Consider the following 27,619-nt stretch of genomic DNA (forward strand, 5'->3'; position numbering starts at 1 on the left):
AGCTAAGAGGTTACTGCAGGAGACAGTGAGAACAATCAAAGTAGGCGGCGGAAATGGGTGCCATTGAGTAGGAGAGGGTAGCCTCACCCGTTCAGCCAACAAAACGTGCACACATCACAAATCTGTCGCACTGCATCTCTCTTGTCTAAAAAGTACTACCCACGTCACATTTCAGCTGCCAGAGTAGCGTCAATAACTGTAATAAAAGTGCTTCATGCTGCTGGCAGAGTTTGCACAGGCTGTGGTGCTTTCCCAGGAACCTCCAGCAGTAGGGAGCGTAGACACAGAGAAACAAGCCGTCAGAACGTGGGTGAGGAAAAAATGAAAAGCTAGCAAAATTTAAAAACATGATATTGATCGGGGGAAGGCCAGTGTCACAGTTAGTAAATTAAAACAATTGCTACCCAGGCATTGTTCAGCGACGCTGGCAATTTCACAAAACACTACCCTGCGCGAGCTACCAAACCACCCTCAAGGCATTCAGCAAAGCTGTTGTTTCGCTTTTTTCAGAAGATATTAGCACTCTGAAATAGACATCTAAAAGCAATATACAGCAAAACACATGAGAGTAACCAATACCAAACTTCCTTCAAACTATTTCAGCTGAACTCGTGTGTGTGCAATCTTGAAATGATGGTTCTGCTTAACTTTCAAAGTGATTAATCAAAGTCACACAAAAACAACCATCAATTAATGTGTGTTTCGAATTTCCTCTGCGCACGCACGCCAGAAAAGATGACCTTTTGCTAGCGATAAATAAGACCGCATTTTTAAGCAGAGTTTAGGTTTCCATTTAGGAACAATTATTCTTCAATTGTTGTCTTTCACAATTGAAGTACCTTCTGATCGCGCTACTGAATTACACACAGCAGACTCATCTTTTCCTCTCACGCGACTCTGTGGGCCATCGCTAGTATCAGTGAAATAAACATTTCCCACTCCACAAAGACAGAGCAAGAGTGAGTCTCCATTAATCGCCCGTGCTCTTCCTACGCAATATGTGTACCTCAGATGCAATCTATCAGCCGCACTTACACTGAGCATCAGTTCAGCATCGTAATAACATACAAAAGTGTAAGGTCTAATCAGCAAAATGCACGGAACAGACGCCATAGTAATGTTCCAGCCTTAAAGCACATTTCTTACCGTGCTGCCGACCCAGATTGGGTTGACTTCCTACCAAGTGTAAAAGCAGGAAGTGGGATAAGGGAGGGGGTGGCAAATGGTGTGCACTTTCGCGGACGCTTTGATGTTCTCAGTGGCCGCGCGGCTCACTGAGAACATCAAAGAGGCCGCGAAATGATCACGCAGGCTGCCAAATGGTGCGCGCGCCCGGCGCACATGCACTGTAGTTGGCGGCCTGAAAGCACTGGTTTGCACTTCCAAATCCCCCTTTTACAAAAGCTCTCATGAGAGCAGCGCTAAAGCGCTGGCTCAGGCAAGACCTAAAAATGAGGTCATATAGCAAGACATATATGGTGTGTGACTCAGTGTGCATATGAGGTCTGGTTGCCATGCGTCCCTAAATTGCCAAGCCACATGTACGATTGAGATTGTGTTTATACCCTGAAGGGCTCATTTATGAATACGTTACGCAGTGTAGCATAGCAAGTCTTGCTTCACCGCGTGACAGGGAAAGGACAGGAATACACCATATTTAAGACAATACAGTGCATTCCTGCTTTTCGCCTGTGCTGGCGCCATTTTAGCAGCCTAGCGCCAAAGCAGGCAGGTGCCTGTGTTGCATGAAGGTGCCTGTGTTGCATGCAGGATTGTTTTTGTGCAGGAAGTGGCAACTTCATGCACAAAACCTATACTGAGAGGCATATCCCTCTTTTTATTTTATTTGCAAGAGCTTTAAGTAGTCCTCACACTCATTAATATTCATTTCTTTTTCACAATTGTATAGTTGTTTGTAGAATTCCTGAAATGCTTCTACGATATCCTTTGGGGATGTTAAATTCACATACCCTTTTTAGGTCGAGCATTCGAGACCTCTTGTATATACTTTAGTATATACTTATTTGTGTATGTACTTTGTGGGCTCTGGAGATCAGTCCTAGGTCTGCTTCCGCTTAGGGACTTTTTTTCCGTTCAACTGCCTCTATTTAACTGTCTTGATAGAAAACGACCAGCAGAGGTCAGTAAAATACCAGAATCACTTTAGCATTCTCTAGATTCCAGTCCATAGAAATTGTCTTCCACGAGCACCGGTAGACAATAATATTTTTTTCAAATCTTGTATTTTCAGTGATATGACCACCGAAGGCCCTGATTTTACATTAAAAACAGAGCTTTGGACTATACCATTTCCCACTGAAAGGCAATATTACTCTCTATGTGTTTCCATACCTGGCGTGTCACACAGATTGGTGCTTACTGTCCCTCCATGGTAAAGAACAGTAGATGTTTCAGCACCCAGGCTGATGTGCTGCATAGTTTAATACATATAAGGTCCCAAAGGTGAGACCGATTACATTGTAAATGCTTGTTGTTTCTTGTGGATGAGATGAATGTTTTTTTTTTGGTAAATTTTAGGAAGTTGCAAAGAAAGCACCGAACTTTGTCTTTTTCAATGGACTTCCCTGCTTTTTGGTGGAGACCCATTTATGTTCTTTTTCTCTTAGAATTTGTTTATACTCAATATTTAAAGTTCTTTAGCACCACTAGAGCAACCAAATCCTTGGTATCTCTGAGTTGGAATTCTAATTTTCTTTACATTTGTTTTCTAATTCGTTTAATTAAATACAGTCTTTTTTATAATTTTCGCTACCATGAGATTAATCATTGATCTTGATGGAGACTTCTGGTGAGGTCTCTTTTATATTATTCTTATTTTTTAGTGATCGATAGCTTTTTGCATCGAGAAGTTTAGTTCCTCGTTGTCTACCAAGAGATCATTTTTTCTCCATTTTTTGGGGACAGAGAAAGCTTTACTTAATTCCAATTCAAAGGAGTTGCAAGCCTGGCCGGACACCATGATTGGTTCTATTCTTGGGCTGCACATTTGTTAAAGATGTCCAACTTGTTACAAGCAAGTAATACATCCTCGAGAGGGACTGGTGAGGATGCGAGTAAAAAGTGTAGTCAACCCCCATGGGGTTATGGATTCTTCAAAGATCCAATAAGTTGTATTCTTTACATAGGTTAATAGGTTGGGAGTGTGATTTGTTGGGTCTAAATTTAACTTTAGATAGTCTGTCTAGGTTGCCATCCTTTGGCAAGTTCAAATCACCTTCTAGTTTTATCCCTCAGTGTTTAGCAAGATCTGAGATAACCGAGGTCCATAATGTAGGGTTGTCGCTATTTGGCACATGCATGTTTATGATATATATTCAGTATTATCTTTTTTTATTGAGGTAATTAGCCATCTGCCTGATGTTGATGGGAAATGATGCTGAAGTTGGATTTTCTAGCGATCAAGGTTATTACCCCATTCTTTTTATGTTTTGTGAGGAGGAGCTGGTACAGTCAGCAATCCGACTGTAGTTGAATTTTAAGGCATCTCTTGGTTTGATTCTTGTTCCCTGTTACAGAATAACATCACTTTTAAGCTTATGACAGAAGTCCATTCTTTTTTTTCTGTTGATGGGGTGATTTAAACTCTTGGGGCTTGATTCGCATAGGTAAGTTAAACTTTTGAGTATGTTTACACATTGAAGTAAGTTTACTATATTTAATATTCACAAACTCTGACTGTAATCTTAATACAGATTGTAAACTATATGCCTTCACCCCAGATTAAAGCAATTGTTTTACTTTTGTGTGGGTGAGTGATGCCCCTCCTTGGCCTTCTCCAACCCCCTCTTACTCCTCCCAAATGCTATGCTGTGTTATGTGGATTTGTAAAGTGCATAGCTTCCCATCCCCTTTAGTAGTAAGTACCTTTTCCCACCCACTCCCCTGTGTCCATCCCACAATACTACAAAACGTACTAAGTCCAGTATGTGAATCAGGCCTTTAGTGTTGTGTGATATAACTTGCATTTTCTGATTATTAGGGGAGTGCATTATTCAAAATACAGTACGTATTTTATTGTGTTTCCCGGTCAGTCTACTTATGTCTGAAAGGGGATGTGCATTTTCAAGGGTACATACCTAATGTCAGTATCAACAATTTCTAGGGTAGCAGAATAAGGGATGGAAAAGGGAGTGAGAGAGAAAGAAGAGGAGGTAAGAATAGACAAAAGTGATAACAGTGTGACACCCACCCTTCTCTTCATGAGGAAGTAATATGACACCCATACCCACCTCACATTGATGAAATTGGAGTGATGTAGCGCAACGAGTGAACCTCTAAAAGCTATTGTAAAATGTAGATTGCCTAGTTATTGGCATTGCTAAATTTAGGGCAAACCAACCATAATTATCTGGCATTTTTAAGAAAATGCAAAAAGATTAGAACTTGAATTTGAGTTCCACATTAATACTAGTAAAGTGCAAAACCTTGTTCTACTAATCAGATTCAAAACCGAATTCAAAATGTTTTTTAAAACATTGTTCAAATCATTGTATAAAACACAGTTTACAATTATTTAACTGGCTAGTATGTAGCCAGGTTTCTAAAGAACAACCGTTGGCCCATCTGAAACAATTCCTGTTACTGTATAAACCATTTAGAAACTTTACAAACCATTGAGAGATGTAGGAGATCATTGAATCTTACATTGGTCCAGAGTAGTAAGTACTCTTGTATGTAAGCCAACAGTTGAGCAACCTACTATATTGATCACTGATCAGGTATGCTCTTTGTGATTCAGTCTATAGCTAGGGGCTATGTGGCTTGCAGACATGTTGCAATAGTGGTATTAATAGCAAAACCCATATTCAACATTCCACCTAGATTAATAATAGAAAGAAATTGAGACAGTTTTCAAATTAATGGCCTATTTCTGTGTAACTGAAGCTCCTTAGAAAAGTTTGGAGGTCAACTGGTTCATCAAGTATTCTTGGCTTACCATCAAACATTTAGAAAAAAGGGGATGTAAAGATCACAGAGATTTTTTCCCTAGTGCCAGGAATCCTTTCCTTCTTAGGACTTTGTCTTTGGCAGTCTTAAGCAATATTGATTCTTGCCACTTCTCAAAGTATGTTTTGTTATCATTTCCATATGACTGAGAATTTCTTCAGTGTACCTATATCTCTGGGGTTTGAAAAACATAGCTCTAGAGTGTTTCATTGTTTTTATCGAGTGGAGGAGAGCATGCCAGACAGGATTATATGCGCCTTTTCTATTTCATGGTAAACAACAGGCCCCAGACGTGGAAAATCAAGGCCTCTATGATGTGCTAGAGTTAGCTGATTCCTCTGATCCCTCTGGGAGGTCAAATATCCTTAAGTTCCCTCTGTGGTCAGTTTTGTGACCTCTTTTGAAAGGGATGATAATTTGGTGCTCAGTAATTCCGTGACCTTCTGCAATTTGGTTTTCTAGTCTTTGAGATAGCTGATGTGTGCTTCTACCTTTGAGATTCTTCCTACAAGGTCTTTGAGGTACTTCTGTGGGCCTTGGATGTCTGCCTGCATAATGCTCATTTTAGTTTTTGTTCCCTGAGCCAGTTCAGGTAGGCATGAGAGTCTCTGCAGTATAAGGCCCACGTTGGCAGATTGATCTGATTTAGATTTTATCAGGGAGTCAAGAATCAGAAGATATGGTTTGGAACTTTTCTGTACAGCTTGGATGTCTTTTGTTTGTTTCTCTTTCAATTCCGCCATGGTTATGTGTGTTGATCTCATCTATGTTGTTCTGAAGAACTCTCAGCTGCTTAGATGATGAAGCACTCTTGTTGTTTGCCGCTCTCTTATCACTTGATATTTGGAGTATTCTTGTTGGTTAAGAATTGAGGCATTAAATGAGGTGCAATGACATGCTATCCAGAGGATTACGTTCTTGTGCAATTGTTGTCTAGATGGTTTGGACCGTGGTTCGTTACAATAGGATCACTCAAAAGGAGCTTTGTAAAACAGTCCCATGAACTGATATCCAGTATGTGATGATATTCATCGAAAGTGTCACTTGCAACACTCTTGCCCTCATTTGCAGTCTTTGCATCATTTCAGCATTCGCATGCGCCGTTTAGCTAGCGTGGCACTTGCATCGAGTTCATCAATTGCAACTGAGTGCGTCCTTAGTTTTCAACAGGATTGTCTGTGGAAGCTTTTTTTATTTTCATTTATGTCGATCATTTACGTTTTATGGCTAATCTATATTAGTGTTTAGCTCCAAGACATTTTTGGTAGGCATATAAGAACAAGACATAGGCTCTGGGAAGGTGGATTGAGATTGTCCATTGAAGTGGCACTATGAAGGGGCAGCGGAACCATGGCCAAGACAGGCACAAGTAGAGTGAGACATAGCCATCATATCCCCGCTGGGTGCACCTTTGTGTGTCGTGTGATCACCAGTGAGGATGTAGTCCAAAGATCAAGATCCGTGGGGCAGAGTCACATATCAAGTGCAGCAAGGCCTCCCTGTTTGTCGATGAATATCGCTGATAGCTCAGGAATCGCTGCAGCCATTAACAGCTTTTGGGTGACATGATTGGTTATCAGTTTCACCTTCCAGTCTCAATCTTAGATGAGCTTAGTGCTTAGGAGCACACCTAGTGGAGTTTCCATTTTCGATAGGATTTCTGCTCTGTTTTGCACCTTGTTACAGGTGACATTTAATGCATATTCAAAACGCTGTGTGTGGAGTGGTGAAATGAATGCACAAAAGGTAGTTAAGAGCGATGCACAGGACACAGATCTGACTGATCGGTTCTGAATTTAGCACCAGGATGGTGGATAAGTTAACCATGAGCGTTGGCAGCCATTTTATTTCATGTCTGGCTCAAGACCTGCTGTCTTCCAAGCAGGGGTTGACACTGAAATGCTCCAGGCTGATTAAAAGTCAGGCAGAAAGCTGAATAAGATCATGATGGGAGGGTGCCATGCATCAAGTTTTTCACTCTTATCTCAAACAATCAATTAGGGAATTGTGAAGCGCGCTACTTACTCGTGAGGGTCTCAAGGCACGGGGGAGCAGCTCTGGTCAGTTGAAGAGCCAAGTCTTGAGGTCTTCCTGAAAATGTGCAGAGTGGAGGCGCATCTGATGTCGATCGGGAGCTCGTTCCAGGTTTTAGCCGTGATGTAGGAGAAGGCTCTTCCAGCTGTTCTTTCTCGGCGGATGCGCGGGGCTTTGGCGAGTCTTTTTAAGTTTTGGTGTTTCTCCAATTCTTCTCGAAACGTCTGCAGGTGCGTCCGGATTCTTGGAGGTCGGCGGTAAACCCTGTGGCCTTCCAGGGGCGCTGTTTGCCGGATTTGCGGAGGGGGGCGAGCTCGTCTGTGCAGTTGGTGATCAATCTGTGAAGATCTTTGGCCTCGATATCAGTAGGCCACCTAGCCACAAATGTCAGCTGACTAATCTTCTTCACAGTTCTGCATAGTTCCTGGGCTCTGAATAAGTCTATTGCAACTTCTTGCAGGTCTTTATTTGGTGTGAAGCAGCATGACAAGACTTTTTTCAGGCTTGAACTCAGTCTCAGCATAATAACCCTGACAAGGTCAGCAGAGAATGAAGGAGGCCATTACGGTCTCTGCTTGGTCTAGTCTCCACAATGCCTGCTCTCACGGTGGCAGTCGGCCCAGCAGGAAACACCACTCACATCAGTAATTGGACAGCGTGTTGTCACCAAAACTGAAGCTTGAAGAAAATGTGGGCATAAATCATCGTAACGTCAAAAGGTGCGCTCTTCAGCACTGAGTTATCACTCTAGGCAGCCATCTTGTTTAATTTAACATTAAATTTGATGTATTTATATTTTTAACTATTTTAAATAATGTCATTTAACTTACCATTATTTGCAATGACGATTTATTTTATGTCCCTGCCTCCATTTTGTTCCATGAGAGAGTGGTGCAGTACCAGTGGCTAATCATATGTGGTTCTGGATTTACTCCAGCTCTGTGCTGTAGTACATTTACTACTGTTGTGGGATCTTTTATAGCCACTTTAGAAACTAAGTTTGTGGATTTAATTGGGCTTACTCTTTTTTGGGAGGATGCATGTCTCCCTAAATCCCTATCTACCCCTGCCTACTACTCCCTGCACACTACTATTCTGGAGTAAGTACATTCCTTTTTCCCACCACTCCCCTGGGAAGACAACACCCTCATTATATATATAATCACTAAAAAAAACAAAGGCTACAAAGATGTTATAGTTAGGAAATAGAATTAGAAAAACCTTAGGAATTCACTGAAAAAAACAAAGGTTACATGTACGTTATAGTTAAGCTCAGATTTCACTCAAACAAAACCAGTGAAATTCAGCAGTTATAGTTAGTTGAGCTAAATATACCTTATGCCCAAGCAATGGACTGCTTATGACCTTACATATTACATCACTCATGACATGGTCAGTGACATCACTCATAACATCACTGATGACATCTCAAATGAAATCACTGATGACATCTCAAATGACATCACTCATGACATCATCCAGTTATTGTGAGTGTTTTCTAAATGTTACTGAGTGTTAAACATATATAGTAAGGTGAGTGGCTGTGTGAGTTTCTATATGGGTGAGTGAGTGGGTGTGTATGTGGGTGTAATAGTAAATGAGAGAATGAATGAGTGGTTGTATGGGTGAGGGTACAGGTGTGTCAGTGGCTGTAAATGGTGAATGAGAGAGTGCATGAGTAGCTGAATAGGTGACTGAGAAGGTGCATAAATGTCTGTATTATGAACTTGACAAGGTACATAAGTTACTGTATAGGTGCATGAATGGGTGTGTAAGCGGGTGCATGGGGGAGTGAGTGGGTGTATGAATTGTATCTTGGGTGAGTCAGTGGGTGCGTGAGAGGATGTATCAATGAGTAAGTGTGAAAGAGGTTGTATGGGATAGTATGTAATTGTTTCAGTCACTGTATAGATGAGTGAGCAAATGTGTTAGTATATCTATGAGTAATTGGATGTGTGAGCATCTATATGGGTGAGTAAGGGGATGTGTGAGTGAATGTATTGGTGAGTGAGTAGGTATGTGAGTATTTGTATAGGTGAGTGAGTATAAAAATGGGTGTATGAGTGGGTATGTAAGTGTCTCTATATCTGTATGACTTGATGTGTCAGTGGCTGTATTGCCTAGTGAGTAGGTACATGAGTAGCTGCATATGGGAGTTAGTGGTTATATTAGTGGCTGTATGCGTGAGTTGATGTGTGAGTGGCTCTATGAATAGTGTGGATGATGTCAATAGTGATTTCTTTTGAGATGTCCCTGCCCCCTTTTCTTTGTTTTTTACTTTTTTTGTGGGACTCGGCTTGAAGCCAAGTTCCAAGATGGCTGCCAACACTTCCTGGCTGACGAAATCATGAAGATTAGTCAAGCGGTGTCAAACTTATTGGCAAAACAAAAAATGATTTGATATGAAAAACTTTGGTCCTAACTATACCTACCTACTGGCTATTGCCAGTAGGTTATATACATGTACACACACACACACACACACACACACACACACACACACACATGCGTGCACACACACACACACACACACACACACACACACACACACACACACACACACACCCACACACATACACACACACACATATTCAATGAAAATTATATATTCACTGAAAAAACAAAGGTTGCAGGGAAGTTATAGTTAGGATATAGAATGTAAAAAAACCTTAGAAATTCACCAAAAACAAAGGTTACAGGGACTTTATAGTTAGGTTCAGATTTTACACATGCAAAACCATAGAAATTCAACAGTTGTAGTCAGAGTTATCTCAAGTAACTATCAAGTAACTATAGCTCGGGCCCTACGGTGACTATAACTCACACCCCCACCATGCACCTTTCTCATCAATAATTTTACAGCAAATGTTGCAGTGATATTATCAATGTCATAAAAGTTGTCATGAGGAATGTAATATGTGGGATATTTAGCAGTGCATAGCGAGGGCACAAAGGGGCTTCTTGCTGGACGATCCAAGATTTAAGAGCTATTACCTGCAAAGTGTTCTCTAGTTTCCTAGTTTCACTGCTGTCATGAACCCTGCTGTGATTTTGCCCCCGAGCCCCACCACTACAGTTGTTGATTTGTGTTCCCCATTTTTCTCCATACCACTGCAAGAGGACAGCCAATATTTATTCAATTTCAGATTCAAACACAGGGGTACACAGTGACACCATGCATCTTCTCTCAAGTTCTATATATTTTTATTTTATTTTGGTATTTTATGAAGCGGAACATGACTCAAGGGTATCAGAGTGCTGTACATATGATAGATAAACATAAACAAAGAGCTGGTAGATGAAAAGAACATCTAATATGAACTAATCACAACTTTAAGAATTCCATTTATATATGGTAAGTAGTACCAGAGTTATTACTAGATGATCTCCTTTCTTTATGAGTCTTTGGAATAGGTTCTACTGGGTAGTTTTTCATGATTCTGCTTTGTGTCGGTTCTGTTCCAAGAACAGGGGGGGAACAGGTTTGTGTGGGTTCCACTGGGCTCGATGTACTTCAGGCCTGTATTGGTATTACAATCATTGTAGTGGCCAATGCGCCCAGAGGACAAGCTCATTGTGACTTTTAAGAAAGGAATCTATGCACTAGGATTATTTTCACCTCTTCTTTGAAAACGTGGGTCAATGGGTTAGACCAAACCTTGGGTGGTAGGTAGTTTCAAATCCTTGGAGCCAAAACAGTAATGGAGCGTGTGTAGGCTGTTTGCTTTCTGAATCTGGGGGTTCTAGCCTGACAGAGTTTGTGCTTCTGAGTGAGCGGCTGCCTCCTGAGACTCAAATATTTTCTGCCAGGTACCTTGGTTTGTTACGATGTAAGGCTTTATGTGTGAGGCAAGCACCTTTCTGTTGAGTTCTGGCCTTGAGAGGGAACCAGTTGAGAGACCTAAGTGATGGGGTAATGTAGTCAAAGAGTCTAGTGCCTGTTGCCAGTCCAGCTGCTGCGTTGAGGGTCACTTTGAGTGTAGCCATCCTCCATTTGGGAAGACCTGAAAGGGTTGCAGAATCATAATCTATTTTTGAGACCACTAATGATTGTACTGCTTGTTTGAAGTCTGGAGGTGGCAGAAATGGTTTCACTTTCTTTAGTAGTTTGAGTTGGAATGACGCACTGTGCATGGTTGCACTGATGTGCTTGCATGTTCAGATTCTTTTCCAGTGTTATTCCAAGTGATTTAGTGGAATCAATAATGGTAGATTTACAGTTGAGGGTTTGAGGTGATTGAGCGAGTCTTGAATGTGTGTGGAGCTGTTCTGATGGGGGAAGTAAAAATAATGTTTTCAGTGAGTTCAGCTTGAGGATGTTTTGAGCTAGCCAGGACTGAGTTTTGGCTAGTGGATTTAGAATCCTTGCACCTTGCTCATGGGTCTGTTTTGGTTGAACACATTGATGATTTGCTGGTTTCCTCGCCTAGCAGGGAGGCATGCAAATGGGATACTATTGCATTGATGAATCATAAGGTATCTCTCACGAAACTTCATCATTGTCAATCAAAGATGAATGATATATTTAGGACACAAGCTGGATAAAGGTAAGAGCAAGGTGTATACGGAAAGAATGAGAACTGCATTGCAATTGGCCTTGCCCCACACGCACTGGGAGTTCAAAGGATTTCATGGTTCAGCGGGATACTGTAATTAATGGATCCCAAACTTTGCCCCTGTTGCACAACCCTGGCAGTGTCTGACCGAGAAGGATGTCCCTGACCAGGTGCCGTCATCAGAGGAGTGTCAAAAGTCATATTCCAAGCTGAAACATGATCTCTGAACAGCCCTAGATTTATGCATGCCTGATTACAACAAATAATTCTCCTTGTACAGTACATTATCTCTACTGACACTGCCTCATAAGGATCTTCAAATCCCATTTGCATAATTTTCTTCTTCAATGGATCCTGTAACAACAGCTCTCGGGAGAGTCTGAGGGCTCTTTTGGCTGCAGCAATGGTAGTTGAATGATCTGACGATATTATTTTGGGCCATCCTGTGACATTGCATGTCCTTCATTCAGTTGAAATTTTGCTTCCTCAATGTAAGATGCAACATCTGACTGGTGTCCTACTTAGCAGTGATGAAATAATAGTGCCTGCTGCTCCCACCATATTTAGTAAAAGGTGTGGGGTTTTGAATATTGTGACCCAATTGCCTTTACCTTCCCAGCAGGATGAAGAAGAAGATCATGACTGTAAACAGGTGACAGATTTGTGAAAAGAACCTCAAGCATATATTAGAGATAAGCTATTTAAATTGCAATATTGTGCCAATGTGTTTTATTTACATGGCTCATGTTTGAAGGAAATGATGGGGGCATGGCCAAGCCGCCGACCAAGATGGCCATGTTGCGTTGAAGCTCGGTCAGATACCTCATCATGCTTGTTCCATCTGGGCTCCAAAACATCACTTTATGTCATCCGACAATCTTTGGGGCTCATAACATCCAGGGCGATGCATTGGGGTGGACAGGAACAGCGATGGCATTAAAAAACAGATATAGTGCTGGTTGGGTGCCAGACCATGCCCTTGTGGTGGCCAACCGGGTGCTGCTGCAGACCTCCTGAAAATGCCTGTACTGCGATGCACAGTGCGTTGGCCTTGGGGCCCATGTTGACTTAAGTGGGTGCAATTTCAGTGCTGCTGAACTAGGGGGCCCCGCCCAACATGACAGCAGAGGGTCCTGGAGAGGGAGGAGGGGCGTCCTAATTGGATCGCCCTTGGAGGCGGAGACCATGCCCAGCTGCAAAGAAAATAGCGGAGTGGGCTGGAGGTGAGAAACCCACTGAGGGGCGTGAGCAAGATCCGCTGTAGCGATGACCTCTGAACTGCGAGGTAAGACCAGCCTGAGTCCATCTTAGAGGCCCCGTGGTGACAGGGGTCATGGGTGGGCCTCGGAGGCAGACCACCGGGCCATGTCAGGCCTGGTGGTCCTTCCATGTCCCTGCTTTCCCCTGCCCCACTTTGCCTGGGGGTTGAGACTTGGCTCTCCTCGATAGCTGGGCCTCACTAGGGTCATCACTGTAATTACTGAATTTGCACCCCGGGAGCTGGATAGCCGGTCAGCCGCGGTGTTGGGTCTCCCCTGCCGCCGCATACCTAACCTGGGGGCATAGACGGCTCCAAAGTAACATGTGGTAGTGAATTGTTGGTTGTCGAGACGGTGCTTGGAAGGCGTTTCGCTCCATGTGACAAAATCACCTATTCCCTACCCGACTGGTGGCTGATGGCAGATAATTGCCTTGAAGGATTGTCAGAAACTGGTTGAGAGAGACGAGGCAGCCATCCTGGGGCGGCCCGCTGGCTGGCTGATGGCTGCAATAGATCCCTGCAGGACCCGGCCCTCTCCTTTCATTGGCGGCGGCCTACCCTGGGTGGACCAGGAAGTGCACTGAATTTTCTGGGATGGTGGTGGCACCCATGCACCACCACCCCAATGACCACTCCCTCGGGCACACATCTTCGGCAGTATTGACGCTGCTCCAACCCTCTGCTTCTACGTCTAACTGGGGCTGTAGGCTCTGCACTGCCCTGTGGTTCCCAGACCATACTCATTACTTATTATTTGGAGACGATCACTATTGGGCTCACACACATAGACTGTGGTTCAAGGCGACCCCAAGCAATGCCGTTTAAAGTTTGACAAATCAAAGCCTTCTTGTGCTATGCAGCAGACGAAAATAGCTGAGGGAACCGACACGAGCGTTGTGGAGACTGCCCCACTGACAGGAACCAATTCAATTATGATGGAACTACGATCTGGCTTCCGGGGCATGGATGGTCAATTTGACAGGCTGGATGAAAGTGAGCACATGTCTTGACTGCCATGAGCACCGGCTGGAGGCTGTCAAGGGCAGAATCTCATACCTTAAAGATGTGCTAACCAGACAACTAAAAACCTGGACCAACTGGAGAAACTAATGAAAATGGTAACAATGGAGAACAAAGATTTAGAGGCTAGAAGCAGGCAGAATGCCATACATATATTTGGAGTGCCTGAATCTACAAATACTGTCTGCCTGGATCTATTTGTGGAGTGACTGCTGACAGATATGGTTGGTAAACTTTTTCACTCCCACCTTTGTGGTGGAGCGGGCCCATTGCTTACTGGGCCTGTGTCCCGACTCGGGCTGTTTGCCACGTCTACTCCTAGCTCAATTGCTAAATTTCAGAGACCCGGACAATACCTTGTGATTGGCTAGAGAACAGGGCCCATTGCACTGGCCGGGTTCTACCTTTTCGATCTTCCCACCTTTCCAGACTTCACGGCTTATAGTCCAGGAGGCCTATTGCAAGTACACAGTCCGAGGGTTGGGACTGTGCTATGGCGTGATGTATCCGGCACATCCGAGAGTAAAGGTGTATGGTAAACCTCAAATATTCGAAACCCCAGCCGCGGTGCAGACCTTCTGTCAGCAGTATGCAACGGACCACCCCTCATCACGAAGCGACTCACCGGGGGGTCACAAGCGGACGCATGCATAGGGGTCAGTGCCACCCTGTTTCCCACCGGCTTACCGATGGAACGTACTCTTCTCAGCAGTCCACGAACTGAACACCTTGGCACAACTGTCCAGGTTTCCTTTGATTAGGCCCACTGCTGCTCACCAACGGTACATAGCCTCTACCTTTGCATGTCGTAGCTACTAATCCTTCACTCCACCCTACAGTAAAGGGGTCCCGACATAGTGTTGCCACCCCTCAAGTGTTGTTACACATATATTTTAATTGATACTCTTCTATGGTTAAGAGGAATGATGTCTTTTGAATTCCTGATTTCTTTGGGTTGTACTTGGCAGCTTTCATGAGATATGGGAGGGAGGAGAGGGTGGAACGTCTCTGGAGTCTTTGAGCTATTGGTTGACTGTTTTGTTTCTTTGCCATGTCACTTAAACAATGGATCCTTTCATTTATCCCCACACATATGATGTAACTACACGTTAATGGCCGTCCATATGCAGACAGCACTTTCATGACATGGAACATATGGGGTAAGTGCAGGTACTCATTAAAATAGAGGTGTGGCAAGTGGGCGGGGCTAGGGGCGGGCTAAGGGCAAAATACCATCATACATAGAGACTTCTCTACCAGTTACAGCACATAATAAAGCACATGAGAAATGTGTTTATGTAAACAAAACACAGATTAACTCATAACACAAAATGAAAGTCATGATGGCACTTTCACCCGAATGGTCGCTGCGCATCTAATTCACAGTGCAGGGTCAGTCTAGAGACCCTTTCCTGTTAATCACAGCGTGACACAAGCCCTCTCCAACCCCTGCAGACTTTCAAATGGGCGCTGCTGGAGTCTTCACCAGCAACTCTGGAAAAGGATACTTCAGCCGAGTTAATTACAAGCTGCTCAGAAGCAGAGTAGCCTCTGCCCTGTATTGGAGCAGAAACCTAACCTGAGCCTCCCATGCCGAGGATCAGGGTACCGGTACTCTCCCTGGCTACAGAGAAGTGCCGGTACTGACGGCAAAAAAAATCGTAAGTGCCGGTACTCAGTACCGGTGAGTACCGGCCCATTTAAAGCACTGGATCAACGCATGCAAGAGCAGACAAGTAGCACAATATCTACAGCAACACTCCGTAGATGTTTTTTTCCAGCAACAAAATGCATTTAGCACCTGGCACTACACCTACATTTGCGAATATCTGGGGTTGACATCGTTTTTTTTCAAACTATACCACCTATGCAAGAGGGGTATCTATCCTAGTACATAAACAATTACCATTTCAAACCTATGCCATTCATACAGACCTGGAAGGCTGCTACCTGCTGGTGGCTGGGCATTTACAAGGACACTGTGTTTTGTTAGAAAATGTTTATGCCCCTAACATTGACAGCCCGGTATTTTACCAAAAGGTCTAGGTACTACTGACGATCTTGAGGCAGAGCATATTAACATGGGTGGGAACCTGAATATCCTGTTAGATTAAGCATTAGAAAGTACTATGCAATCACCAGCGGGAAAACCCCGATCCCGACAGATGCTGCAAGATGTCCCTGGTGGATGCCTTGCGTCAACAGCATTCATTTCATTTAATTTGACACAACATACAATGTGGACAAGGCTGGACTAGTAGCTGAACTGTTAGCTACTGCCAACCACAATTCTACCCTGGATACAAAATGGCACTCACCTCCCACATACATTATCAGACCACTCCCCTGTAATATAGAAATATAGAAAGTGCACATCTCCCAAGCAAGTGGCGTTTAAAGGCAGTGGAGGTTCCCAAACATGGCACTACATGATGTACTCTTTCGCACTGAACTCCGCATCAATGTCATTGAGTATTTTGCTCTTAATGAGGGTATGGTTGCCTCACAGGCTACCCTCAGGGAGGCTTTTAATGCATACACATGAGGGATCTGTATGTCCAAGCATGTTGGAGTGCTGCGGGATCTGTGCGGAACCCTGACCAAGATAGAAACAGACTTGGCAGCATCAGACCAAGCAGAAGCCTTACAGCGTTCTGCTGATAACTTACAACATTGAGCTGTGGCGGCGGAAAGAAAGGCTCATTACCTCTGGAAATATACTAGAGCCCGCACATATGGTGGAGGGGAGAGACCGGGGAACACGTTGGCTCAACTACTGCAGCCCTGCAGTGGGCAATCCTAAATACCTGGACTCCAGCACCCTGATGGCTCTCACACCTCAGACGCAACAGAAACCCAGAGATACTTAATTATTACACTGAACTATACACTTCGCAACTCTCTGAGACTGTCCATCACATACTCTTCTATCTGGAAGAAGTGGCCTTGGTTTGGCTTAGCACAGCCTAGTCCAGCAACAGTTCTTGGTGAGCCATTTACTACAGAAGAGCTCATCCAAACTATAGATTCAATTGATGGGTGCAAAGCCCCAGGGCTGGATTGCTTCTCTGGTGCTTTTTCCTAAGCATGTAAGCATAATTTAGCTCCACATCTTTCAGAGATGTATTCTGTGGTGCTCAAGCGAGGTGTGCTTACCCCACCCTTCTGGAAGCAATGATAACACTACTCCTGAAACCTGGTAAAGACCACCTGCGATGTGGATCATACCACACCCTTTCACTTTTAAAATTTGACAACAAAATACTGGCCAAAATGATAGCAACTCGCTTTGCTTTGCTGATGGAACAAATAATATCCCCAGCACAATCGGGTTTTGTCCCGCATCGATCCATGTCACTAAATCTGCGCACAGTCTTATCTGTCCTAAACAGGATCACGCCCATGATGCCAGCACTGGCTACACTGCTTGATGCAGAGAAGGCTTTCAATTCATTAGAATGGCCTTTTTTTACATGCTATACTTCACAAGTTGGGATTCCCCCTTGGTTTCAAGTCCCTAATAAAGCTTCTCTACTCTCAATCAGCAGCATCCATTAGGATCAATTGAACACTTACAAAGTTGTTTACTATTACACGAGGGACACAACAGGGTTATCCCCTCTCGCTGTTGCTATTTATAATAGCAATGGATCCCTTGGTGCACCACCTTCAGATGAAACATCTGTACAGAGGCCTTCAATTCAAGTAAGGCCCTCTATTGGTCATGCTTTACGTAGATGGCATATTATATGTACGCCACCCTGCAGAAAATCTGGCACCCATACTGCACGAAATAATCCGATTCGGACTCCCGTCAGTTCACACATAAACTGGCATAAGTCCGAGATAGTCCCCCTGACTCACTCTGCAACACCGACAAGCTTCAAATTCCCATTGCAGTGGTGCCTCACCTCAGTTCGCTATTTAGGGATCCACATCCATAGAGACAAAGAACAGGCAATACGCCTTAAATATTGCCGAGCGGTAGATACAGTGAACACTCAGGTGGAACGGTGGGTCTGCCTCCCTCTCTCAACAGCAGGTCGCATTGCTCTCATTAAAATGGTGGTACTGCCCCAATTTTATACCTTTTTCAAAACATTCCCATTCCATTGACAAATGCGTTCTTCTGGACACTGCGTAGTACACTGATATGCCTTATTTGGGGAGGTAAGCCACCTCGAATTGGATGGAATGCCTTTATCCTCCCATATGAACGGGGGCTTGGAGTTCTTAATATGTACCTATACTATCTAGTGACACAGTGTATGATACTAGGCACTGGTACCATGGTGTCGCGAGAATAACATATCCTAAGCCTGAGGCAGACCTTGCCACCCCACTGCCATTCAGAGTCTTATTGCCCACAGGACTGTCACAGGAACCCCAAGACATACAGAAGCTATCTACGACTAGCTGGGCCTGGAAAAGACTTGCCCAAATGATGGGTGGCCAGTTTCTGTATTCACTGGCACTCCCACTCCCGGTCAACCCCTGGCTCTCTATTACACCGGAGAAGTTAGTCCAGCGCACTCTTCTGAAGTACTCGCTGCATACATTCAGGGACCAGTTCTCAGAGGGGCACGTTTTTTCACGCACAGATGATGTACGCTTTCGCGACGCTTCCGATATGGAGCATTTTGTACTGCAACTTCTCCAAAGGGCTCTCAAAGCCCAGATCCCATCTTACCGCTTAGCGCCAGATGACTTCTCGCCGCTGACACTGATCATTACAGATGCGGATGGAGACCGGTTGATTTTCAGAATTTTACCATGTGATTACCCACTTTGGATGCTAAACTCTGGGAATCGAATTTGTGACACCCATTAACTGATCAGATGTGGCAAGACTCCTGTACACAGACACGATTAGTATCATGCAACCACCGACACAAATTGATACACTATAAATGACTGCGCCGATTGCATCTAACACTGGCTCAGCTGTCACACATAGACCCGACTAGATCACCTGAATGTCCAGAATGACGCGCACCGACAGCGGATTTTGCCCACATGACATGGACCTGAGGTAAGATAGCGTCCTATTGGGGGGATATTTTTGCCACGCTTACACTCATGACACGGACTACCATAGAACCCTCCCCTTATTGGCATTACTGGGCTATGTATGTAACGTACCCAAACTACTTTGCCGCTTTGTAGCCATAGCCCTTCTCCTTGCCTAAAGAGAAATAGAAATACATTGGGGCGCTAAACGCTCACCTACTACTGAAGCATGGATTGACAGTGTCATATACTGTGACACTAATAGTAAAGTCTATTCATAGCTGCTACTGCCCACTTCCAGGCCTAATATTGATTGGCAGTTATTATGGGACTACCTCCTAACATTACACTCTCCCATTAGCACCCCACCGCAATAGAATTTCTCGAACACACACCAGAGAAATTACCAGGATTACCGCACGTAGTATATGGAAGACAGAAGTTCTCCTCTTCACTATAAACTGTACTGTTTTATAATGCCTTATGTTATGCTGATTTCGCTATTCTTCTAATATGCCCAATGTATTTACTGACATCTGTGACTTGCATTAAGAAACATTGGGGCAGATTTACAAGCCCCTTGCGGGACTTTTGCGCTGCAGTTGCGTCACTTTTGTGACGCAACAGCGCCGCAAACAATGCGGCCTATTTACAACGTTACGCATCTAGGGAGATGCATCACGTTGTGACACTATACCTGCGTCAGGTATAATGCATGCAGGGTGGGCGTTCCCACGCAGGAAGGCCTCGTAAAAGTGACTCTGTGAAATCTACAAGATTTCACTGCGCCACTTTTAGGACGCCACTGCGTCAAAACCTTACGCCTGCTTCAAGCAGGCGTAAGTAGTGACGCAGTGTAGTGGGAATAGGCCTCAACACGCATTGCTCGAGTTGCGTCGTGCTTGCGACACGACTCCAGCAATGCGTGACTTTTCCGCCAACAGATGCGTCAGAATTTCTGACGCATCTGTCAATCCTTGCGCCATAGTGCGCCGTATTGTAAATATGGTGCATCTATGGTGGCGCAAGGGTTTCTGAGGATGGCGCAGGGAAAGTGACGCATCTGTACAGATGCGTCACTTTCTTGTAAATCTGCCCCATTATTTCTATACCCCCTAAGAAGAAGGACAGTGATGTGAGTGTATGGCACTGTGGAAAAACTGTTAAATCAAGATTTTTTTTAAACAAAAGGACAATGCTGGAGTACTGAGGGACATACATACTGTTTATGACTCTGAAAAGATAATTGAGGCTTCTTCTTTAGCAAACGTGCATCAAGCATAAACGGCAGAACTGATAGCTCTCATGGGGGCTTGTTGTTGATCAAAAAATGCAAATGTGACAATCTATATTGACTCTCGATATGTGTTTGGGGTGGTGCATGACTATGGTCAGCTTTTGTCACAGAGGAGGTTTATGACTTTTACTGGTACTGCAATACTCAAAGTTCCCCAGGTAGTAGATGTGTTGTGAACTCTGAAAATGCCAGTCCAGATAACTGTTGTAAAAGGCAGCACACATCAGGGAGGGCCAGGCGAGGTTTTGAGAGTTGTACAACTTTTGTTGATGCAGTGATATGATTTTATCCACTAAATACTCCAGTAGGATAGTATTACCTTATTTGCAATGGTGACAGTGTCAGCTGTGCCTGTACATTCAGTGGAAGGAGTAAGGAATATCCAGGAGAATGCAGAAGAGAGGGAAAAACAAGAGTGGGTGTGAACGTGTTGTAGACACAGTGGAGAAGGGATGTGGGAGTCCCCGGGGAAAGGGTGGATAACCTAACTGTAGGAAGCTGGCTCTGTATATACTATACCAAAGTGAGGTATAGTGTGCACAGAGTCCAGTGGATCCCCAAAGGTAGGAAGAGGTAAAGTTAGAGAGCACCTCACTCTCTATTTGTGGTAGTGTGGTCGAGCAGTTAGGCAGTATCGGAGGACAGTGTTAAGCATTTGTTGTACACACTCAGTCGGCAAATGAATTCACACACTCAAAGACTGAACTTCAGACCAATTCTTTGTGTATAAAATGATTCTTTTAGGTATTTTATTTTCTAGAACCAAGCAAACCTGGCACAGGTAAGTGATAAGTACTTTCCAGTAAATATACAGTTGTAAAACAGTTTGGATTTGTAATAGTATATGCACTTTGTTTTGACTTACAGTATCGTTTCAGAGAAATGCAATACTTTGTAAATACAGTACATAGACTTGAATGGGCTTTTCAGGAAAATTACAGGTAAGTTACTTTTGAGATTACTTTTCTTACTCAGAGTAGTATACCTGGATAATCCTCTGGGACATTTTGCACAAACTGGTAAGTTAAATTATTTTTGTTAGTTAGTGCAATTTTAAAGAATTTCTTTAGGTTTTCAAATTCCACACTTAGAAACTTTTCCAAGAAAAACAGTCAATGTTATCCTATGGAGGGAAATAGTGTTATCGGTTTTAAAGTAAGTATTTGGTAGTGGGAGTTAAGGTTCTGGGGGTAGACTCAGGGTTCCCCCAGGGTCAAGGATGCACTCTAGTTACACCCTCAGAGGCACTAGGGCGGCCGGGTGCAGAGTGCTGAGGCCCAATGTTATCCAGTGGGGGATTGGAGGGCCTCTGGTTGGTGGCAGCTGGCATGCAAGCCACTTGGTTGTGGGAGCAAAGCTCCTGGACTTTAGCTCAGGGCAAATGGGGAAACAAAGTAGCACCAAAGGTACACCCTCAGAGGCACTAGGGCAGCCGGGTGCAGGGTGCTGTTTCAACGTCGGGCGCCCTGTTGTTTTCAATAGGGAACCTCCGGTTTGCAAAGGCACTGCAGGCTTGGGGACAAAGGTCTTCTGGGTGCGACCACCACTTCGAGAGGTAAGTTGGGAAGTTAAGGGTTGGTTAGGCACCGTCGGTTTGGGCACCCAAGGCCATGGGGTGTCGGGTGAAGGGGTGCCTTTGGGGTTGGATCTTCTTACCAGCTCCTGGTCGCGGTTGGGGGGACCTTCTGGATTTAGGCTGCAGGCGTCGGCTGGAGGCTTGAGGCAGGTCAGGGGTCACCAGATCTCAGGGGAGGATCACCGCGGGGACCTCCTCGTGGTGCTTGTCCACTCGAGCTCAGGCCGTGGATCGCGGGTGCAGAGTGGGGAGGATTCGCGGTGTCCGGCCGGAGCCAGAGGTTGCAGATGAACAAATCCGGTGTTCACGGGAGACAAAGTCTTTGGGGTTCAAAGCAGGCAGGTCCTCTGGGGTTTTCGAGGTTGCTGGCTGCAGGACACACCGGGATTTTGCAGGAGCAGGTTCGAGGTGGGGACAGGCCGGTGGGGCTGGGGCTAAGCCATTGGGCGTCTTCCTCTTGTTAGCTGCTGCACAGCTTGTCGGTCCTTCCTCTTCTTCTTCTTCTTCTTGTAGTTTCTTCTTGTCTGAGGAAGCAAAGTTCTGGGGTGCCCCTAAATACTAGATTTAGGGGTGTTATAGGTAGGTAAAAGGCAGGGACCAATGGGTCCCTTCCCTGGGGGGTACACCCCCTATTATGCCACCCTCCAGTGGGAGGGGGCATGAGCCTGTCCCTGGTTTGCTGAGTCCTCCCATCTGCAAAATGACGGGGAGTGGGAGTTGTGCTTCACCTCGCCTCCCCCACCTGAGGGGTGGAGTTGGCAGAGGTGGGCACACCTCTCTTCCTCACTTGTTTTTCCCGCTGGTTCTCCTGCCTAAAGTGGGGGTCAGAAACAGTGGGGACCAGTTGCTGAAAGTAGCAAGTGGCCTGTAGAAGCTCACAAAGATGGCAAGCCTTTGAAGCTTCCCATTCGTGAACCCTGCCCATCCTGGGGGAGGAGGCTTGGCGCCTCGTCCCAGGATGTGCATTGTTTCAGGCCCCAGAGAGCAGCAGGCTCTCAACCTAGGAGTCCAGAAACATGTCTGGTGGTGGCAGCTGAAAGCAGCCTCTCAGCCTGGACACTAGTGGTGGCTTGGTTTTCAGGGGGCATCTCTAAGATGCACTCTGTGTGCATTTTCCATTAAATCCCACACTGGCATCAGTGTGGGTTTAATGTGCTGAGAATTTTGATACTAAACTTCTCAGTTTTCAGTGTAGCCATTATGGTGCTGTGGAGTTTGTAATGACAAGCTCCCAGCACCATATACTCTTAACGGCAGCACTGCACTTACAATGTCTAAGAATGGATTGAGACACTGTAGGGATACAGGGCTCATGCACCTGTATCCTCACCATTGGTATAGTGCACTCAGCTAGAGGGGTGACTGAACTATGCCAGGGCAGTGGGTTGTAGGCATGGCACACAGAGATGTGTGCCATGTCGACTCTTCAATTTGTTCTGCACCAAAACACGCAGCCTGCAAAGGCAGTGTGTGTGTGTAAGGGTACTGGACCTCTAAGGGTGGCACAATAAGTGCTGCGGCCCTTAGAGGCCTTCTCTGGTCCCAGTGCCCTGGATACCTGTGGTACCATTTACCAGGGGCTGACCTGTGGCCAGAGATGCCAATTGGGTTTAGGCTTCAATGTAGTTTTAGGGAAAGAACATAGGCTCTGGGTACCTGATTAGCAGGAGCCCAGAGCACACTCAATCAAAGCACATCAGCAATTCAGCAAAAAGTGGGGGCAACCATGCCGAAAGAGGGCACTTTCTCACACTAACTCCTTGTTGTCACAAATAGTAAAATTGCTCCCTGGGCCCCCTCACTTAGGAAGAGAATAAATAACAGCAAATTTCCAGAAGATATGGTGGAATTACTATTTTCAAAAGTCTGCCCAGAACTATGACTCACAATGTTTGATGTGCCAAAAGACTAATGTAGTGAAAGCAACTGTGGTTACCATGAGTCACTCCCCTTTCACCTGTGGACCATTTTTCAGGCTGCAAATTATGTTCACTGTGTTGCCATCTTGTTGGGGCTACCTCTAGGAACTGACTGTGGACCGTATGTCCTCATAATGGGTTGAGGCCTATCAAACATGCAGTTACGTATGTCCTCATAATGGGTTGAGGCCTATCAAACACGCTGTTATGATCTAATGACTGTAACAAAACTGTCACTCAAAGAACGGATACCATAGTATGAAGCTCTGATTTACACAGAGAGTGATCAGTGTGCACATTTCAAGAATTAAGTCATGAAACTAATCTGCAAAAGCTGTAGACATCACTCATAGATTACATTGTGCATATTTTGCCCAATTTTAGACCTGGTGGAAAGACTGAATGATGTAAAACAAAACAAGTTGGCACAACTGTGCACATTCAGCACCTTGAAGTGGTGCAATGCCTTGCCTCTGGTGCTTATGAGTATACACTGCATCCCAAACTGAAAGACATGACGGTCCCCACATGAAGTTCTAATGGGAAGACCAGTCAGAGTGCCTCATCTACCAACTGCTACACTGTTGTTAATAACTGATGAATTGACCATGGATGGTGTTCTTTGTCTCTCTGAGTGTAGCAAGCTGCTTCAATCATATAGGCTGCTGTTTGTCAAAGTCTGGAGCCTGGAGAAAGGGTTCTAGTAAGAAATATTGTCTTTGAAAAATTGTCTTCAGGCAAGATGGAAAGGGCCTTATAAGGTCTTCTTATTTAGGAACACTGCTATGAAATGTAAGAAGCTGCTGACATGTGTGCATGCATCACCGTGAAGAAGGTGAGAGCACCAAAGGAGGGTGACAAAGGCACCAGGACCCGTGAAATGAGCTGTTCAGGTCAAGAACAACTGCAAATGTCTACAAGTGGGCTAACAGCAGAAGTACTAGTAGTAGGAAAAGAAAGCTTTGCAGTAAAAGTAACAAAGATAAAGACAAGGAAATGGAGGACATGGGCAGAAGATAGCCCTGGTCATCATTGGAGCTGTGTTTGCAACTTGCATATTTGGTATTTGTTAGACCTGGCATCATTGGCATGAGTCTCTCCTCCATTTTTTTCTGTTTGCCTCCTCTGTTTACGATGTTTTTGCTGGTTTACTGCTTTGGGCACTGTGCCACTGCTGATCAGTGCCACAGTGCAAGTGCTCCCTATGTGAAATTGTTACATTGATTGGTGTTACCATGATTGGCTTGGTTGACTTACTGTTCAGTCCCTAGTCTAGTGCACTGCGGGTGCCAAGGGCATGTAAGTTAACTGCTGCTGGTGGGCTTGCAGCACTGGTTGTGCCACCCACAGAAGCAGCGTGTAAAAGGTGTCTCAGGCCTGCCACCGCAGCGCATGCGTGCAGTCCCTGACTGACATGTCGACTTGGCAAGGAAACCTACTTGCCAGTCTCTAAACCTTCACTTTGCCACATTTCAGACACCTCTATGGTAGGCCCTAGGGCAGGGTGCATTGTTGGTAAAAGGTAGGTCATGCCCTGATGTGTGTGGCATGACCTAATAGTGAATTACAGCCATTTTCGTTTTTCACTATTGAAGGGCTACCTGCCTCCCATAGGCCAGAATGGGCAGACGGATTATTAACTCCATTATAATCTATCTGACTCAGGGAGCATGGTAGCAGGTCGAGTTTAGTATCCCTGAACTCAGAATTTAATAACACACCCTTTAGGATGGATGGTTTTTAAATTCTATGTTTGAAAATAGCCCTTTTAGAAAGTGGCTATTTTCTTGTCCAACTATCCACCGGTCTCTGCTGGTTTGGTGTGGGTGTCAGGGGCTGGGTGGCTCCAGAGGTCTGAATGAGTCAGTGTGGGGTGAATGAGGCATTTACACATAGAGTGAGGGAAGATTAGCCTGCCCTGCCTGACACAATACGGCTCCACCTCCTGCTGGGCGACTGAGGACTCTGCCCTGCTCAGTGAATAGGCCAGGTGCCTCTGCCTGGCAACACCCACAACGAACCTGAGATGGGGGGAATTTCCCTGCTTGGACAAAGGGAACAAAGGAGAAAAGGGGTATAAGAGAAGGACCCCTGAACCAAGAACTCGGATCACTTCTGACAAGGAAACCTGTACCAAGGACAAGAAGCCTGCTGATCTAAGGACTTGCCTCCCCTTTCTGCCAGAGTGCTGTTTTGCTGTGGAGGAACCTGAAAGCTGCTTCTTTATTTTTGCCAAGGAACAAGGAGAGAGGAACTTGGTGTGTACTCTCTGAACACTTGCTAGGAAATCTCCAAGGACTGGAAGAGTGCCAGTCTCCTGTTGAAGTCACAGGGCCAAAGGACTTCACCATCTACTGAATTGCTGAAGTGCTGGAAAGTGTTGTTTCCAGTACACAAGGGAAAATCTGCAGTCTCGACGCCGCCGACACCGCCGAATCCAGCTCAACATCGTGAGTAACGGCTCCAGTGTCCCGAGCCTTCGACGCCGGCCGCCGGGCCTGATCGACGCCAGCAGCAACGCCAGTGAGCAGTGGGTATCGGCCCCGGCTCCAAGTGACCCCGTCTCGACGCCGGTATCGACGCCAGTGAGGAGTGAGTATCGGCTCCACCTCCAAGCGACCCCGTCCCGACGCCGCTGCTGATCGCATCAACTCGACGCCCTTCTCGACGCCGTGAGCGCTGCTCCGGCCCGACATCCCTCGACGCCGCTGCAGATCGACCCGACTCCGAGGCACGATCGACGCCGACCTCGACGCCGACATCTCGACGCCGTGGATCATCGTTTTCTTCGTTTCTCAAGGTACTGTACTTGTGGGGTCTGTTGCAACTCCAGGCTCGACGTAGCGTTCCTCGCGGTCGACGCCGAACCTTGGGAATCCTGTAGACTCGACGTCGTGTGACTCCTGTGGGGGTTACAGTGTTGCCAAAGAACTGTGCTCAGAAGAATACTTTGCTAAAGAACTATTTGCCAAGAAAAAACCTTACTTGAACTATTATTTTTCCTTCCAAAGAGTATTTATTAAGACTGTGGTATATTTTTGTCGTTATTTGGTCTTGTGCTAAGCCTTATATAAAAATACTATTTTTATAATAACTTCTGTGTCGTGTCCATCTGTAGTGTATTCACTTTATTACTGTATGTGGTCATAAATGCTTAACACACTGCCTCTGAGATAAGCCTGTCTGCTCTGCCAAGCTACCAAGGGGGTAGCAGGGGTTATCTGAGTGTGTAATCCCCTTTCCCTGACTAGAGTTGGTTGGTCCCTATTTGTCAGAAGTGTATACCTCTGCCAACTAGAGACCGCCGGTTCTAACATTGGTGGTCAGCGGTGAGGATTGAACTTTGCATTTATGACTCATGTACAGTGATTAGTGTACGCTACATAGTCTTTGCAGACCATAACGCAGCCACAATCTGTTTTTGGTAGGATATTCTATTTTTGTTCTCCGCTTTCCTGGAGCTTATTTTTTAAACACTGCCAGTTTTGACCATGGAGGATGCCGGAGGTGCTGCCCCTTCTCTTATTGTTGTGGAGGAATTTGATAAGAAATTGATAAATAAGTACAAGAAAAAGGAGCTAGAGCAATTTTGAAAGCAGTTTAAAGTTCCTACCACAGGTCTCAGAGTGTGAGACGACTTCCTTAAAGCGCTGAAGGCCTGGTTAGAGGCCAGAGATCCCTCTGATCCGGGGGTGGTACCGGAAGAGGAAGAGGAAGAGAACCTGAATGGGCACGTGTCATCTCCCGGCAGCAGTGTTTCCTCTAAGAGCCTTTCTCCTGAAGAGTTGGAAGACAGGGAGAAGGAGAGGGAATACAAGTTAGAGATGGCAAAACTTAAATTAGGAGGGCAGTTGGAATTAGAGAATGCAAGAAGCAAGAGAGAAGCTGAAATGGAGAGCAAAAGATTAGATTTTGAGAGAGAGAAGTTAGCATTTGAACGTGAGAAGATGTTGAGGGAGATGGAACTTAAAGAAAAGA

Source organism: Triturus cristatus, chromosome 8, assembly GCF_964204655.1.
Source record: "Triturus cristatus chromosome 8, aTriCri1.1, whole genome shotgun sequence".
In the NCBI taxonomy this organism is placed as follows: Eukaryota; Metazoa; Chordata; class Amphibia; order Caudata; family Salamandridae; genus Triturus; species Triturus cristatus.